General features: G+C 33.7%; 1 long non-coding RNA gene across 1 annotated transcript in view; it reads left to right on the forward strand.

Annotated features, from left to right (window-relative positions):
• Window positions 1–19827, forward strand: part of LOC124366253 — a 444599-nt gene that overhangs the window by 67296 nt on the left and 357476 nt on the right. The window lies entirely within an intron of this gene.

The following is a 19827-nucleotide window of genomic DNA, read 5'->3' on the forward strand; positions in this document are numbered from 1 at the left end:
ATATATATATATATATATATATATATGTGCTTCCTCAGGTGGAAATTAGGGTACTATGGTTACCAATTAAATAAAACCTAAAGTATCAAACCACCTATTTCTGTTTTGCCACCATCTTGTTTATGTCGGGATGATCACCGTTGGACTCGTCAGTTTTCAGTGGTTGGTCGATCAGTGCAGACGTATTGTGACCTGTATTCCATAGTTAGGTTTCCGTAATTATATTTTCCTCGTGTTTTAGTGGTACACGCATGGAGTTGAGATGCGTTGTGGTAATTCCTGACTTAAGTGTGTCACAACGCTAAGGCATGATTTGTGTATTTCAACCAAGATTGTAGTTATTCGATAACGTGGTGTTACTTTTTCCTTTCATAACTAAACATTCAGAAAAATCCAGTTCCTTTCAAAGGCTTGTTAAATGATTTTCCATAATTCCAAAGTACAGTATGTACTTGTGGCTACGAAACTGCAAGCGCTTATCAAACGTCCTCTGATCGGGTCTTTGCGATGGTCCGTTGAAACAAACACATCTGCCAGGTTTCATCAGACCTGGTATCTATTGCAAGGTAAAAAGTTGCAAATTTTGCTGATATTAAATTTCCAGATGTTTGTTTGTTTGTGAATATTTATTTATTTAACATATGCGGACAGTAAGATGAATAATTTACATCCAAGATGTAACATGAATATGCTAGATGGCAGTAACAGAAAAGGAAACATGCAAAGTGCAAACAATGTTGCCGTCTATGTCAGCTGGATTGCAATAAGTCTAACATATACTAGTGTGCTAGTTTTGCAACAAATCTGTTCAAACTACCTACAAATAAATTGTAGGTACGCTTTCTTGTCAGCTATAAATAAAGTAACCTGCAGTTGCACAGTTACGTACAGTACATCTTTGTACAGAGTGTAAAGTAAGTCTTGATACGCCTGGGTATAATTCAAACGGATTACGATATCGATGTACAACCTTCATCATAATTGTTAAAATAATTTAACGATGCTTTTAATGATAAAGAAATTTCCCTACTTTTAAAGAGGGGTAAGGGGGTAAACTTTAAATTTTCAAATTGCAACCCCTATCTTGTGATATGTAATTTTAAAGGCCTAATAAGTTCTCCCCTGTATCTACTCTCCTTTAAAAATTAAAGTTATATAATACTAATAACAATATTAGTATTATATTGTTAAGATAATACTAATAACAATATTAGTATTATATTGTTAAGATAATACTAATAACAATATTAGTATTATATTGTTAAGATAATACTAATATTGAACGTGACGATGACGAAAAGAATAACACATGCTTTTAATTGTGAACTTATTCACCACTGAATGCACTAAACCTCACAATCACGTAGCGATTGACCAATGAGATCATACGTGATGGGAGAACTAGGTGTTATCGTCAACTTAAGACAGAATCTGATTCCAGACTACAACACTGACATCGCTGAAGAAATCCTGCCCCGAGGACACGTCGCATCGTTTCCCAGTTCCAATTATCCTTTATCAGCCTGGACCTGTCTGTATTACACGTTGATTTATCTAATGTTCTTTGAACACTGCACTGTAAAGGATTGCTTGGAGTAAAGTAGTCAATATTTTAGATCACAAATACTATTTCGGTAACCAATTTCTACGGGTTACTCTCTCTTTGGCGTTCAAAAGTGAAATTTAGAAACAGTTTTAAATATTTTCATCTTTCTTTTCAAGTGCAGTTGTTTGTGGTGCTATTTCAAAAGCCAATTAAGTATTAGAATATTAACTCTGAATGGGGGCCTTTTAGGTGATCCTTATCAAAAATAGACGAATAAAGAAATTAACAGAGCAAGATGCGTGTAATTTGTAAGATGTTCGAGAGATTTTGCTATTTTTCCAGATACCTATGCAAAAACAATGATTTGAAGAAGTTGTGGTCTATTTTTTTTTGTATTCAAAGTTGTGAATCTTAGAGAACCTACAAAATTTTGAACCCTATGAAAATACGAATTGAGTGCCTAAAATCAAAGTTTTGGGAATATCACGTCGATACAATGTGCCCGGGATTGTATTTACTTGCCGGAGATTGAAAAATCCAAGTTTTGCTAGCCATTCAAACCCTCTCAAATAAATTCCTCTCCACAAGGATCACACTATGAATATGTTTTACTCTCCGATTTTGGTCATTAATGAGTAGTAAATAGCAGAGGATCAAGGGAAGCATTAAAACTACCTCCATATTAATATTTGGGATATCGCATGAAAAGATATAGTTACGTATGTAACTTACATTAAACGGTAGAGTATTGTGACGAAGCGTAGGATAAGAGCTAGAAACTGTCTATTTGGAAATTTGTCTTATATGAATGAAAACTTCTGAGACAGGAGAGAACATATTTTTACAAATTTTGTATCTATTTTTTTAGTTTAAGGTTTTAGTTTAGCACAACTTATTTTATGGGGTGCTTAATTCAAAGCTTTTATTGATAGGGTTCTAAATTTGATAAAATTGATGATATAATTCATGGTTTATCCCGCACAATTGAAGAGAGGGTAATATACCGACTTTCAAATTACCCATTTCTGGGTATGAAATTCTGAAAATATCTAGTATTCCCAGCATGAGAGTATTGTTGTTTTTACATATCATCCAGAGTAACAATGGACTTTAAAAGAGGAAATGTATAGGGATCACTCAAAATTAGGTGTTAACGAAACCAACCGGGAACTTCAACAATATATTTTAAAATTTATTCATCCCATACTATTAGTATGAATCATAATCATAATTATAGTATAATATGTAGCATAATAAACACTAGAAATATAAACTTAAAGAATAAAATAAGCCAGGGAATCGTTTTCAGTTCCATAGAGCAATAATATTTATGAAAGATAGACAGGGATAACGTTCAATAACAGACGTTGCTGACAGTTACGTGTCATAAACAAATTTGCAATCGTGTCAGTGGTTGGTAACACTGGTTGACATTGTAGAATTGTTAACTCCCCATAGTGGTTTTACCTTTACGTTTTTCAGTGATGACTGGAGAATTTTTAGATAATAAGTTCATTAAGAGACGTTGCTGACAGTCGCGTGTCCATTCCGAATTTGCAGTCGTGACTGTGGATGCTGACTGTGGTTGGCATTGTAGAATTGTTAGATAATAAGTTCACTAAGAGACGTTGCTGACAGTCGCGTGTCCACTCCGAATTTGCAGTCGTGACTGTGGATGTTGACTGTGGTTGGCACTGGAGAATTGTTAGATAATAAGTTCACTAAGAGACGTTGCTGACAGCCGCGTGTCCACTCCGAATTTGCAGTCGTGACTGTGGATGTTGACTGTGGTTGGCATTGTAGAATTGTTAGATAATAAGTTCACTAAGAGACGTTGCTGACAGTCGTGTGTCAACTCCGAGTTTGCAGTCGTGACTGTGGATGCTGACTGTGGTTGGCATTGTAGAATTGTTAGATAATAAGTTCACTAAGAGACGTTGCTGACAGCCGCGTGTCAACTCCGAGTTTGCAGTCGTGACTGTGGATGTTGACTGTGGTTGGCATTGTAGAATTGTTAGATAATAAGTTCACTAAGAGACGTTGCTGACAGTCGTGTGTCAACTCCGAGTTTGCAGTCGTGACTGTGGATGCTGACTGTGGTTGGCATTGTAGAATTGTTAGATAATAAGTTCACTAAGAGACGTTGCTGACAGCCGCGTGTCAACTCCGAGTTTGCAGTCGTGACTGTGGATGTTGACTGTGGTTGGCATTGTAGAATTGTTAGATAATAAGTTCACTATGAGGCTTTGCTAACAGTCGTGTGTCTTCTCCAAGTTTGCAATTGTGACTGTGGATTCTAACTGTGGTTGGCATTGTAGAATTGTTAAATTCCCTGTATGTTTATGACATTCTGTGACGACAGATATAAAAATATAACACGCTTTTGTTACTGTAGATGTAAAATATAAATCAACTAAAAAGAACTATGAATTCCTTTTTTTACGGTTGCAATATTTCGATATGTCTAAGTCGATGTGAAAAACAAAGTAACTATGTATTCTAGCAATCTTTCTTTAAAGTTCTTCTGTGACGTTCGTGATTTTCAGTATGTATGAAACAATTGTGATATAACGTCAACAAATCTTATTCAATGTACAAGAAGTAAGGCCTTATTTTGACAAGGCCAGGAAATATTCTTGCCCTCTTTAATACCTTTTTTAAAAATTAGTAGCTTCTGAGCTTGATAAAACGATTTGGAATAGATCACGTGCATATCCTTCTTCAGTTGCCAATTGCGGAAAGAGATAAGATCTCTTAACTTCTAGTTAAGGATTCGTTTGGAAATAATATGAAGCATACTACGGAGTTCAAGTCTCTATTAAGTCTCAAAGGGAACAATTGTAAATATAAATTTAATTATTATTATTTAAATATTAACGATAATATTCTCGAAAAAGAAATGACGTATACACTTAAAATTGTACATGTAGCTTCATTTATATATGAGGAACAATATATGTCAGAAGTGGAATATGTCACTTCATGGGATTTAGCTGAACATTACAGAATATTCTTACATTGCTGTTATGGGTAACCATAATAACAACAAGAAAGCAGTAGAATAAATAAATGTTCAAGCAAACAGGTAGAAACAAGTGACTTATTAACACATCTAGCCTAACTACCCCGACAGATAAAACTTCATTTCATGTTGTCTTAGAGAGTAGAACTTTGTTATTTTAACAATGGAATGAAACACAATTTAATTAACAAAATTTTGAATGCATTATGTAGCTGAATATGTTGAGAAATATCCCATATGTGAAAATGTTGCATGGAATTTCATTTATAAATAGTATGCTCCATTTTTTCGCCATTTTTGTGTCAACTTTTTTCGTTTGTCTGTCTGTCTTTCCGCAGGATAGGATATCTCGAGTATAAATTAGAAATTATGCATGCAACCTCAGAAAAACCTGTTACGACACCTGGTGTGGCGTACTCCTACACTGTCATATTTTTGTTCTAGATTTTGAAGTGATTAAATACTGTTTGTGAAAATTGCATAAAAATGTTTATCTTTACATGAGAATTAAATGCACATAATACGTGGCTCACAGTCACGTTTAAAAATGTAATTATTATAATCTGAAGTAATAATATAGGTTTTTTTTTCTCACTACGATGGTTTAAATAGTTTTCTCACTAATATTTCATTTCAAGTACAGCTGTGTTGCGTCCTTTCATTAACAATTTTTTAACTCAAGCTCATTTCAACTTATTTATGTAGGCTAATTTTAATAAATTAATATGTTGATGGGGAATATAGTTTTGAAGATAATACTGCTATGTACTACAGATAACGAATTTGCTAGTTTCACTAATATTTTTATTAATTAGTAGATACTACCTGGTCTTATGTAAAACTAAAATTTTGTTAAGTTTTGATCCTCCATTCTGAAACTGCAGAAACTTTCTGAAAGATAACTCTAAAACAATGTGCCACATTTTACAAGTTTACATTGGATGATTTTAAAATTCGAACCTGGGATTTCCAGCACACATGTTTCTTAAATTTGATAAAAAAATATTAAATATGTTTCCTGCATGTGATTTAAGATGGTTCCATATTGTATAATTTTATTTCTTTAATATTTATCCTAATATAGGTTTATGAGACCTTTTCCGATTCACCCTGCACATAGGCTAAAATAATACAAAAATATAATAAATATTGTTTTCTATTAATATATTCCAAATTTTTTTAAAAATTCAAGTAAATCTGCAGTCTATTTGAACACCTACGTAACTTGGTTCAACGTGGAAGTAGATCCTAATGGGAAAATGAGCACAACTCGATTTCCTGCTCATGTAAACGTTTCTTTTATTCATCGGAACGCTATTGGGTCAATGGTTCTGTGCAGTCAAAGCGTTCCAAGGTAAACACGATCTCGGAACCCCACACGTAGAGCCTGCGTCATGGGCTGCACCACCGCGCTCGATTGACAGCGAATGTCAATATTTGCGGAAATCTCTTTGACTGCTTCCAAACACAGTACGAAAACTTTGATAGGTATCATTGAAACCCTTTCCTGCATGGAGGGTAGTTTATTTTCTCGTTTTTTAAACCATTCAACAGACCCTGTAGAGAATATACGTTCCAAATACCGTCGCATTGTTCCTCGGATGAAAACACAACTCTGGCGCAACTATTTTGGAGCACTTCCATAGAATTTGTTTGGATAGTATGGCATGATATTGGATCTAACTTGAAAGAGGAATACTGTTTATTTCACCAGTAAAATAAATATTTATCAACTAAGTAGAACGGATATAGAACGACTTTTTGTAACCTACTCTTACATAGCTTTTATGGTTTTTACATAGGCTAACTGTGAATTTGATACTTTGTAAAACAATAACTATTTTAAAAATACATGTAATAAATAAATAGTTAGGTTATAGTAAGTTACATAATCATGCCAAATCCAAGAACCATAGCTTAAATATTCTAAGTAAAAATTGTTTACCGAAATCAAACAGAGAGGCTGTCAGATTAAGTTTTTTTTTTTTTTTAAATCTAAGTTTATAAAAAATTTGTTTCTTTTAATAATAAAAGGAGAAATACCTAGTTTTAATACTATTACAATTTTTGTTTTGGAACTTAGGTCAGAAGTATCCTTAAGTTGCAGAAATAAAATTAGTGTATGGCTACCCTAGACAATGAATTGTATGTACTTAACTATGCAGCAAACATGTACAAAACCTGGTTAGGAATCCTATTAGTCTTTTTTTCTTTTTTAAAATTGTTTGTTAAATAAGTTTTAATTCAGTTGAAAAGTGCTAAGAAAAACGCAAAACTTAAAAGCTTAACTGCACTAGCAAATTGAAGGCCCTGAGTGACACGGATGGATATTTGTGTAACTTTGATTTCTAACCAATTTATTAAAGCCCTGCTAAATACAATTCTCCAATTTCGCACGTAAAATTTTCACCCGCTTGAACGATTTTTTCAGTCGGGACTTTAACAGTTAGCAGGAAGTTCAAAATTGTAGTCAGAAACACGTTTGAAACGAATAGGCCTTAGTGTGAATACTTACAAAACACAATATAAACTTGTTCATAAAGACCTAATTCCCACATGAAAATTTCGTTTTAAGATTAGTATAATCCGTATAAAGCCCTAAAATATAGAAAGTTTTTTTTTATTAGAAACATTACTGCATCCATGCTGCAGTATTACATATGATAAATAATGAACGTATAAACATGATGGTGTATTTTTAAACCCATCATAAGAACACCTCTCAAGAGGACTTAGTACCTTACTTAAGAATCTTTGTTTTCATCGATTATTTATGTATTTTCAGGCTTAGACTGAAAAATCAATTCACTCTTTCAATAATAAAGTATGAACTTTTATTTTATTAGTTACGCTAGACGTGACTCATATAATGCTATAGAATGAGAGCTCAGGTAGCAAAAACTTGAAAGGATACTCCAAGTTATGTGGCGCAGCCCTAGCGTCGGACCTCAGAACTAACTTAAATAATCTCCTGGACCTCAGCACACCTCGACCGTATGAATAATGTATTTATATACATTAAATTTATATACACTGTGTAGCTAGTGCAATCAAAGATATCACCTATGACAAGGAACATTTTACAATATAGGTGATCTTATATTAGTACCCATCATTGGTCTATCAAGGTGTAGTCATTATGTTTTAGGGTTTCAAAATAAACTCCAAATATTGTTTACTTGTAACTAGAAAATAGCTGAAAGTTTTACGCAGAGGTTGAAATTTCGAACTCGTTATAACTTCAAAATGATCAAAATATTCCGTTTAAGGTCATGATGCAATAATAAGGTAAAGCGTTTCCGTAAGGAACAATCTATATATATAAATGAATGTTTGTGTGTTTGTCCTTTATGGAATCGTACACTATTTGACCGATCATTATGAAAGTTGGAATGTATATGTACTTTTCGACGGAGGTTTATATGCTATACTCATTTATAAAACTCACCACGAGGTGGCGCTGCAAAATATGTTTTCAAAGCGCCTGCACATTATAAAATGCAATTACGAGACAGTTACGTATATTAATTTGCCATCGACTATTTGAAGGCACTAAGTTAGAATATATGTTTGCCTTTATGATAAATATATGGTTGAACTTAAAGCTTGACTGTTAGACCGCTTTATAATAAAATACATGTACGTGTATAATGGCTATATAATAAACATAAACAGATTTTCTTGATCGTGGCAACAAGGCAAACTCTACATCGGTGTTAGAAATATAATGCACTTGAACCAGAAGTGCAAATACATGGCCAAGGCTTACATAAAGCGTGCGCAACCGCGGGAAACAGCTAGTTTTTAATATTTTATAAAAATGCATTGGTTTCATAAACATATAAATGTGCTACAATAGTGTCAAATCACCTGATTACCAGGTGCTCCTGTTGTATTAAAAAAATACTCGTAGTTCCCCGCGGATTCGAAAGAAATTACGTAGTCTTTGCACGTTTACAAACACTTCTGGTTCCGGTAAATTATATTTTCGACGCCAATGCTGAGTTTCCCTTCTTGCCCCGATCATGAAAGTGGGACATAAAGTGTATATTTATGGTCATTGCAGTTGACTCCGGTCAATACATTTATTGTTAAATCTAGATAGTAACTTTGTCTTTTATATTTGTAACACGCGGGTATATAATTATTAAATCACTCCAAATGTTATTGTATTCTAGGAATAAATCCAATTGTAGGTGTAGAACTAAATCGTGCAAATGATATTTCCGCTGACTTACGGAAGTAGATTAGAACTGCCAATCTAATCGGCTAATCGTATATTTCAAAAAATAGTGATGAACATATTTCTATGTTAACACTAAAATTAAAGGTCTACACTTGTTTAATCCCATAAGTGTAAACTATGAGTTGCTTATATGAGATTTAGTTCTTAGTACTATTCAGTCACTGTAACTCTATACAGCCTGCCGTGGCACCTCACTGTCAATTTCCAAGAACTGTATTTATGGTATTTCACAGTGAATAAAGTAAACATTCTTGTTAATTTGAAATGTTTTAATAAGTTTTAAAATAATAACAGCGAAAATTAAACATGGTTACCAGTACAATTTGAATTGATTCTGGAAAACATTTCGTTTATTCATAAGTAAATGGCCAATTTTGTGTTTCTTACGTGTTTTGTAATGTTTTTATTTGACTATTAAGTATTTGATGTAAGATATCCCTTTTTACATGAATTATTCATTAAAATTAGCCTAAAAGTCTGCTGCATCACTCAATACGTATGTATTCAATGTATCAGTCAATGTATAAATTCGAAAATTCTGGTAGTCATTTTAATTCTTGTTTTTTTTATATATATTATTTTTGCAGAACTTTTAAAAATTGTAAAAAAGTATAAGTAAGATCTTGAATACGAATTTCCTTAGGTTTTTTTTAGTAAAATTTAATTTTGAATAGCTGTTAATGAATATACAAAATGGCTTCTGTGTGTTTATTTGCAGTGCATTATAATTTGTGCTACCATATAAACAGGTTATCTTGCATGTCGTTCATTTGTAAATTCCGAGGACTCAGCAGGGATTAGGTCTTAGATTGGAGCTCTAGTGTTTATTATGCACCCTCCAACTCCACCCCCACCCAAGCGGAAATGCCCTAACCACTACATGTCCCACGAGAGGGCGTATTGTTGAATGGTAATTGAATACTAATGCATCTGGGCGCACCTAAACACGTGAATTTCTACGACAACCGTAAAAATCCAAGAGTTATGATTTGCTTTAGGTTTCAGAATTAATTTCATGACTAATCCAATGTTACATCTGCTGGGTTTTGTATACAAAATAAATTCACAGTACAAGATAATAAATTACAAGTAATCAGATTTTGCTGAGTTTCAGTGCAAAACGACAAATGCATAGCTCATTTCATTATTGACAGATAGAACTACAGATAATCACACGGCAAAGACATTTTTACATCACTGGTTAATCAAAAGAGAAATTACGGCGCTCAGCCAAATTCCATGATGTTGCATGTCCAAATAACTCTTTATTATCTAAGTAGACATTAAGTTTCATGCAAAATTTTCAGTCTACAGATGAAACATTTCTCGAGATATCTTGCCACATGATTCACAAATTTAGTTCACTTAGTTTAGTCAAGTTTCATATCAGTGTATGATAAAATTCACTACAAAATTATGTTGGATATGGTAGGACAATTAACCTAAATGTATAAATGTCACATTTTGAAATCGCTCACAAGTGTACTGAGTTTAATTACGTGTTTAATTATTTTGTTATTTCTCGTTGCCATCTTGTTTACCCATTGCACCAATGTAAACAAATTTGCTAGCGGTCAGCCAAATCACATGGAGCGTGACCATGCATCATAATGTAACTCAGTGTTTTCATATAAAAACTAAGCTCAATACAAATTTTCAATTGTACAGGTCACTTAATTTTTGAGATATCGGGCGGACAGACATCTAGATAGAAAAAAAACAAGTTTCCAACTATGAGTTATTCCATAAAGTGTTTTAATAAATAATCTATATTATTATATATTACAGATATTGCAATAACTCTTTATTATAAAATATTATTTTCAATATAATCATTTTTGTGTTGTAATCATATTTTATAAAATAGTTATTATTTTAATTAAATCCTAAGCATTATCAGGTATTGTTACATTAAAAATATTATTTTTTTCGGTTCAATAATATAAGTGATGAAAGGGATGATTCTTCATTGCAATAAAGTATTGAAATGCGAGTCATGCGGTGATTGTCCGTGCGAATGTTTGTATCCCATAGGCTACACAGATTATTAGACTCTCTTATATAAACCCAAGAAAAGAATCTGATGAATCTTCCAGGTTCTAAATATTACAAAGATCCTAACATTTCGTGCCTTTTTTGTTCTCTTATGACAAGAAGCTTATAAATTGCACTTTGCCCTATAAGAACCTTTGCGGTGCTGCGGAGTGACAGGATATTCTGGATGGGTAAGGTTGGGCGTAGGTGCTGCCTCCTGTCGAGATCCTCAGGAAGAATGTAGGGTAATAATATCAGGTCATGTTGGGAAGGGAAGGTCTGCTCTGAACCAGCCTCTCCAGTCAAAGCAGGAAAGGGGTGGCACACCCTTACGTCTAGGCTAGCAAGGACCTTTGACTCTTAGGAACGAACTCCAACATTCATCTCCCGCACTAGAATAAACCTATCGAATACACCACGGATCCTATCATTTGCGGTTGGTGATATGCTGCTCCTGGACATCCATAAGGTTCCCCAGATTTAAGTGACATATTGGTTTTTGATTTGCCCAGTGGTATTACTCCAAGATATTAACCAGCCAGAAGCGATCGCTGCTTGGCAGTTCACACTGACCTGGATTGGAAAAAAGATTAAAGAATCGACATAGATTTTACTTATATATGATTTTACCGAAAATGGAAATGAGAAAGAATCCAGCTATCCGTATATATAAATTACTGCTTCATTTTTTTGTAACGTCCAAAACAGCATATGCTATAGTATAAATAATTTTACGACGTCTTATACAGTGTCTTCAATGAGCAAATAATTTGTTTTCCTTCAGATCTGCCACCAGTTTGTTTGCATTTAATAAACACCTGTAACTTTTGACTACCAAACCATGGCCTCCACTTTATTGCTAATCCTTTGTTTTAAGTCTCTGAAGAACGACGAAGAACCTGAAACACTTTTACGCCCTTTTTGTGGTCGCAAAAATTTTATTAATGTCCCATTCCAAAGATTTAGTTATTATTAATCTTAAATGAAGTTGTTATTGGGCATCCAGAAAAAATTTTGACTACGTATATTAAAAATAAATAATTATTTTAAAGGAAAACTCAAAAGATTCTCGATGCCTATTAGTAATGTCCTTAAATAGGACATTATCATTTTCATACTACGCCCAAAATAAGGGCTTGAACGTCCTCGGAGATTAATGTTGCTTTTATGAGGTAAAGTTAGTTTTACACCTGGTTCTTAGAATCCCCTTCCTTGTGGAATTTCTCAAACCAATAATGTAGAAAAGAGTCAAATATATATTGTTAACCAGCGGATACATCGTAAATTTATATTAAACTTCGTTAAAGTAAAAATTCCCAGTATTTCTCTGTCCTCCCTCACTTAAAACACTCTAAAGATAAAGTTGGCTAATACGAAGAGGGTCTCTAAACACATTTTCAGCGAGATGTCACTTACTCACACCTTTCCTAGAAACGTTGATGGAGATTACATACAAGACTATGACTAATATTCTCTTCTTAAATCGCCGACTTCTTTTGAAACGCTGAGTACTGAGAACGGCCTGAGACTGAGCTATTGTCTCGTTGTCTTTATTATTCACCCTCCTGACACGCTCCCCTGTAGTCTGTTCAGAGCCCGCCCTCAACCGCTACCCCCTCCCCAGCCACCACGACACCGTTAGAGAGGATACCTCCCTAGAGAGCTAAGATAAAATATTATAAGGCTCTTGACTCTACTTGGCTGCATATTCGTTAACTCCTGTGAGATTTTACACCCCAACTCACGTTATAGGTTACATTTTTGAATGTAGTACAAGTTTTCGGAAAAAAAATCCAAGAATTAGTGGTTCATGTACACAAACACACAAGCTCACTCTTTCACCATTAACTTCTCTTCTTGATATGAAGCGATTATTACCGTAAAACGAAACCGATCTCCCCTATCATAGCTGAATCCAGCCCCTTAGGCAACCCCTTCGTGGCTGCCGGAAGACAATTTAAGACTGACCCTATAGGGACGCTTGGTTTTCTAAGATTTAAATCTGCACACCCGGTGTAATCTAAACAGTACGGTAACCTATTCACTTCATATGAAAAAGACTTTAATTGGGCACTGCCCTTGTTAAGGTCATTGCAGAGACATAGATCTATCCAATCATGACGGATATATCCGTCCTTCTATAGAAGCAATTTGGTTTATCCCCTAATCCTGACATGGCTCAAAAACTGTAGTCATGCGACGATTTAAGACCTTGGATAGCTTCTCTAACCCTTGAACTAGCTTATATCTTCTTATCATAACTACGACACTTAGTGTTTAAATCTTTTTCAAATCTTTAAAACTCTCGCAACACAGAAATTAAGCAAAATCAAATGCGTTGACGCCCTCTCACAAACCCTGAAATAATATTGGAACATGGTGCATTCAGGAGTCAACCGACAATGTGCATACCTTCTTAAAAACCCAGAAACCGGCTGCTTTCCATGGATCACACAAAATAATTCCAGAAATTACAAGAAGTGATAAAGACTTTATAGTGACTTAGCTAAACTACTCACAAGATTTAAAACACGCTGTATTCGGAGAAAATTTCTCTTCTAGTAAGAAGAGTGTTAACTAAAAGTTTCTTTTCCTAAACCGTAAGGAACTTTTCTTGTAGGGCATCCTGCAAAATGAGGAAATCGGGAACCGAGATGATCTTACTATGACATTTTAATAAATTTATTTACTTCAGTTCTAATAATGATATTTCATAGTTAGTACGTAGAGTTCGTAGTAGAGTTGTCAAGTAACTAATTCTTCAACATATTGGAAGAACAAAACGGAGCAAGATAGAATATATAGGAATAAAAATAAAATGTACAATGATGAAATAAGCGGAAATTTCCTGTTGGCTCTCCAGTTGAATCTGCTGAATTCTACCGTTATATTCGTCCCGGCTCTAATCTTCGTAGCGGCTTTGGGGATTATTTTTGGACAGCATTCTAGTGTAACTCTTCAGTTCTGTTACGTCGATTAATCGTAAGCTATAATATTTAATACCAGGTATTTGTGAGTTTTTGCTTCCACACCTCTTAAAGCCTATGAGAATAACACCGGAACTTTTGACGGTCAATTCCATTTTTTTAACTTTTTGAATGAATGAATGACTTTGATTGACGGTAATTTTTGGCGATGCAACGGAAGTTTTATGGGTGTAACATTTTTAACATCATTCAGTAATACTGCGTTTACTGATGTCAAGGCGATGTGACAGACATAAGTAAGGAATAAAATATTGTCAATTAGAATATTGGAATATTTCCCATAACAGTGGAGACCCATATTCGGTCGTAATTATCTCAATATTTCCAATTAAGTTATTTTCCCTTTTCAGAACGAGGAGTGGGTGAGTTTGAACCGAGTTAGTAGATTTTAAAGTAATAGAAAATGATCTTAGTATATACTTAACGCAGGAACGGATAGTCCATGTTGAACTTGATGTTTCCCGACCTGGTATCAACACAGGATCAACACAGTTTATGACTAGTGACAAGACAGTTTATGTGTTATTACTCAGTTTTATAGTTTTATCTGTTTATACTGTCTGTAAATTGACCGGGTATGCTGTAAACCTCATTCAATTATTATTTATCGTTTTATTGCAACACCATGGGTCAAGTTGGAAATACCGGGATTTTCTCAAACTTACGATTACTGCTACTATGTTATTAATATTTACCGCTTTTAAAAGCAACCGAGTACAAAACACTGGCTCATGCCACTATGATCAATATTAACATGGTCCGTTTCCAAAATATTGTGATTTTGACTCAAAATATATGGCCTTAACAGTATTATATACACATAAAAAATAAATTAGATACGTAACAGATTGGTCTGTCATTTACGAAATTTCGTACTGTAAACGAACAGCTTGAGGATAAATCGGCGCAACAGCACAACTGCCCCCAAAATAACCGTTCTTCTTCTTTGTACCGAAAGGGACTTATAATTAAAAACTGGCAGAGCAAATAATTTACATCCACGTTTAAAAATGAATGGAGTGAGTTGTATAGTTATTAATCCATCAATCAGCGATTAGTAAAGCTTGTCTATCTGCCAGCTGTATAAGCGGATATGTATTACCCTGGCTCTGCCAGTTTTAGTTTAACATCCGCTGATTAAAGATGAGTGTTAAGAGCGTGACCGATATACCTAAAGATTTTAATTCCGTTAGCCTTTTTTTAGTTAGATGGACTGAATTAATACTACGAACATATGTTACACAGCAATATTATTTCGTATATATTAGCATATTTTAAATATAGCCGTATATAAGCATGCAATTAATGAAAAAATAAGAGCCATGACTTTTTTATAAAAACAAAAAGTTGCTAGTTTAAAATTTTCTTTGCGTTAATTTAAGGTCTCGAAAAGTTGTGAAAATTCAGTTAATGAACTATAAACAATTTTAATGGTAAAAGTATTGTAATATAAATAATGTTGGGGCAATATCTCAGGAGTTAGTACGAAGAAACGTAATTCAAAACGACAAGACCGTGAAATATGCTGACAGTGATGTATGGACGTAGCTTGGCGCGTTAAATGACGTTTTGTGTAGCTCTTGATGGTGGCTGAGAGGAGAAGCATTAATTTTACTACAGTAAAATCTCCCCTAATTGCAGAGCAGATTAGATTCTTGATTTTTCTTGTCAACTGTGATGAGTAATAGAGACTCGAATGATTTGCTCGTGTCGAAGGATGGTTGAAAAATGAAGTCCTCGGTTTATTCATACAGTTGAGGCAATTGAATCGATCTCCATATTTCATATTTTGTACAAATTGTCCTCTCCAAAATATTAAGAGGACAGTCGATTTCGGTAAACATAGCAGCAAGAAAAAATTGTGTTCCAAAAAATATTGTTAAAATTGTCTATATTTATTTGAACTGACAGTGTAAAACTTAATGATATGTATTAAGTCATCTGATAGTAGCTTATAAGTAACTGATGTTTTGCTATTTTTCGATTTTTTTGATCCTAGTAATTGATCTCTGTGCAGACAGTAGATGTTATTGCTTACGATTACACTTGGAAAGCGAGTAGTCCCTAGGTCACGAGATGTACCTATAATATGTATTGGCTGAGCGTTAGCGAAGCTTATCACTTGAAGGGACACATTTCACTCACATTATATCTCTGACCTACAGACTTAAAATTTTACGTAAATGTTTACATGGATTTTATGTGGGCAAGACTGACTTTTATGATGGTACGTGTAACTTCATTGGCTGAGCGTTAGTCAACGTTATTATTCATTGGTCGAATGAGTAACTATGGTGACAACAAGAAATAGTGGACTAAATAAGTTTTTAAGCAAATTGTGGACAAGCATACGACATTTTAACATGTAAATTGTTATTCACAAACCTAAAAAAAAAAATAACATAGTGGAAATTAAAAGTTAAAGATCGAAGACAAGACCTAAACACACTTTTGCGATGTAGTAGTACCTCACCAGCTCAAAACAACGTTTGTTTTTTGATTCCTGCTATGAAACCCAACTTAATATAAATTGAAATATATAATGTGACAAAATATCACGATAAAGAATTTATCTGTAGGCTTCGATTTTGCAGAAATTTCGTTGCCACACTTTGTAACCATAATATGCTTGAGTCAAAATACCAAAATTTTGCAAATGGATCATTTTATTATTGGCCATTGAAGCATATTACAGCGTTTTTGTTAATTTTGAAAATGCTGTTATGAATAGTAACAATACAGTAGCAGTGATCATAAGTTTGAAAAAAATCCCGTTATTGACAGCTTGAGCCAAAGCATTGTTGGAAAACAGTAAATAATAATTAACATTTGGTTTATAGCATGCTCGGGGACTGACATAAACTGTCTTGTCACTAGGCATAAACCTGTGTAGATACGAGGTCGGAAAAAATCAAGGTCATCATTGGATAACCGCTCCTAAATTAAGTATATCATGCTACGTTGATTTTATATTACTTTGAAATTAAAAAATTCGATTCCAACTCTACATCTTTATCCTTAAAAGAAAGAATATCTCGATTGGAAATAGTTCATGTCTTGAGACTCAATTTTCGATGTGTAAACACATACCTGGCTTTTAATAAAATCCATTAATTACGATTTTACTTAATGGACACTCAACAATTTTAGTTATAAAAATTAATATTACAGTGGTAGTGACGTAATTTGAAGGAAAAAAGAATTTCAACTTAAACCAACGAATTGTGATAAAAAATATAAGTAATGAAAATGTGGTTTACAGCATGCCCGGTCAATGTACAGAGAGTATAAACAGACAGAACTATAAAACTTAGTAATAACACATAAACTGTCTTGTTACTAGCCATAAACTGTGTTGATGCGAGGTTGGTACGAGGTCGGAAAACATCAAGTTCAACATTGGATATCCGCTCTTAAATAACGTATATCCTTCTACGATTATTTTATATTACTTTGAGATCAACAAACGCAGTTCCAACCCTCCCTCCTCACCTAGAATAGGGCAAAATATCTCAATTAAAAATAGTCAATGACCTGAAACTGAATTTGCGTAATATAAAAGTATACATGGTTTGTCTAAAACCCATAAAATAATTTAGCATAAGAAATAAACCGTCAGCCGCGTTAGTTTTTTTGTTTAAAATAGGAAGGTATCGAGAGGGACGTATAAGACGAAACCTTTTATACATCATATACTTCTGAGCTTGATACACCTAAACCTCCGTTAGACATGTAAGTGAATGTGAATAGTCGATGCCAGCTAATCATATACTGACCATTGGTCATTCATGTGTCTGAAGATTGATTTTAAGTGTATAAAGCTGGAAAGGAAATATTGTTTAGTACTTTTCCCTTTTGATACTTTCTCATTTTGACCTCCACTGAAACAACCAGCTCGGCTAGTGATCGATTTATTTATCATGAGAAAATACCTTTATCGATTTTGACAGAAACGAGGTTCTGTGCTTATTTAATACAAATTGTCTTTCGGCTCCTATACTAAGGTTTCTGCGGAGCCTACCGAAACAAATAGTGCATTTTGTAGCGAATAGTATATGTAAAAAATTCATCTACAGCCTCAGGGACAACTAAAAGGTCTAAGTTTTAGATAAATTTCTCTAAAAAACCAGCTTGATTAACTTTAAAAATGAGACTTTACAAGATAGGTAATGCTTTTAGTTTGTACTGTTTTTGTGTTATGTAAATATAAGAAACGTGTCAGCAACTTTACGAAACGTTTTTTTTAATCGGCTTGTCAGCCTATTTTGTAAAGATTTATCATTCAAAATTCCGTTTTTACTCCAGCAGTATTTAAATCTTGATTTTTTTCGAGTTTAAGGGGCTAACACTCCATCTCATCTTCAACGGGCTTAATAAACTTTTATATTTTTATAATAAATTGAGTTTAAGTAAAAAATTAATAACATAGTTGTCCGCTCTGACCCCGGTGTGATAACTAGAACTGCAATACCGATACTTATAATAAAAATGTAATTAGTTACTTTACAATTAGCAGGATTTTAGCCATTTGGCATTGATATATCAGCACCATTTTTTTCTTGACTGTGTCGGTCTGAGCATCCATCATCCATTTTGACAACGCCGTAGTGCCAACACATTTTGTCATTTATTAGTTTACTGACAACTTTCTCGCCCTCAGTGACGCCTTCTTTTTACATCGACAGCAGAAAGCTTGAAACTCACTAGCGAATTTGGTTTTTGTTGGTTTTATTTGGTTATTATTGGTTTTTATTATTATATTGGTTTATTTATTATTTTCTTTAATTTTTTATTGGTTTATTATTTGGATTTTATTTAATCCTACTAACAGATGTACTAAAATGTGAATGTAAAAAATTATATTATGAGTATTTAATATTTTAAAGAGTTTTAATAAATTATAAATTCATGGCATATAAGGAACAAATGCATGAAATGTGTTTATGCCGTAAGTTTCAGACTGTTAAAAATAGAAGATTGGAATGCTTATGGAACAGATTAATAAATAAATGGGACATTCGACAAGTTTTCAGAGCAAGTTCATCTCCTTTTGACTATTTTACCACCATGCCGTGGGGATTATTTATGATGACTCACCTCACACAGTAAACTCATAATTGAAATTTGAGACTTTCCTTACTTTCGCCAAAAATAACCCACACGAGATTGTATGCCATTATGAAGTTTCCAAACATATGAATTGTCACTGACTCAAACTTCTCACCTACGGACCGAACCTAACCAATGGGAGACCTACTTGATCGCAAGAAGATAAATTGACCCATTTGTTTTAAGAATAACCTTATCTTTAAAAGCTTAAACAAGTTAAGGGTGCGTCTCAATAGTTGTGCCAGTTTACTGAGTAATACGCTTTTATGATGCTCAGATAGTAAAATAAATGGACATGGATATCAAAACTTTTTATCTACAAAGGAATTTCGATGAATAATTTAGTTTAAAAATTAAATAGTTCTCGATATATACATTGTTATGTTACATTTGTTTATGCCGCATGTTGAAATGTCACATGGCCGTACTCAGTTTGGTTCCAAATTTATTTATTATGTGACTTCCTCGTTGGCATGGTGGTCAACCAAAAAATCAATTAAAAATATTCACTAACGCTCAGCCACATTAAATAGAGTGGCATGCAATATCGTTCAACTCAATGTTGATTATGTATAAATAACATTTCATGAATAATATTAAGTCTACAGATCGGTTCCTTCATGATATATCAATGGATAGACAGACAGTCATAAATTGAACATTGGAAGCCCCTAAAGTAATTGACTTCCCTAACGCACAGCCAATAAAGTTAGATATCAATTTGTACTTTGTACTGATTATGATGCAGTATTATACAAACAACATTGTCCTCTCAAGTATTACAGCATAAACTCTTTAATCCTTTACTGACAGTTCTGCCACAATTTACTTGGCTTGTTCATGTTGACACACATACACATGAATTTTGAGGTTCCCTCTTCCA

This window comes from Homalodisca vitripennis, chromosome 7 (genome assembly GCF_021130785.1).
Source record: "Homalodisca vitripennis isolate AUS2020 chromosome 7, UT_GWSS_2.1, whole genome shotgun sequence".
Classification (NCBI taxonomy): Eukaryota; Metazoa; Arthropoda; class Insecta; order Hemiptera; family Cicadellidae; genus Homalodisca; species Homalodisca vitripennis.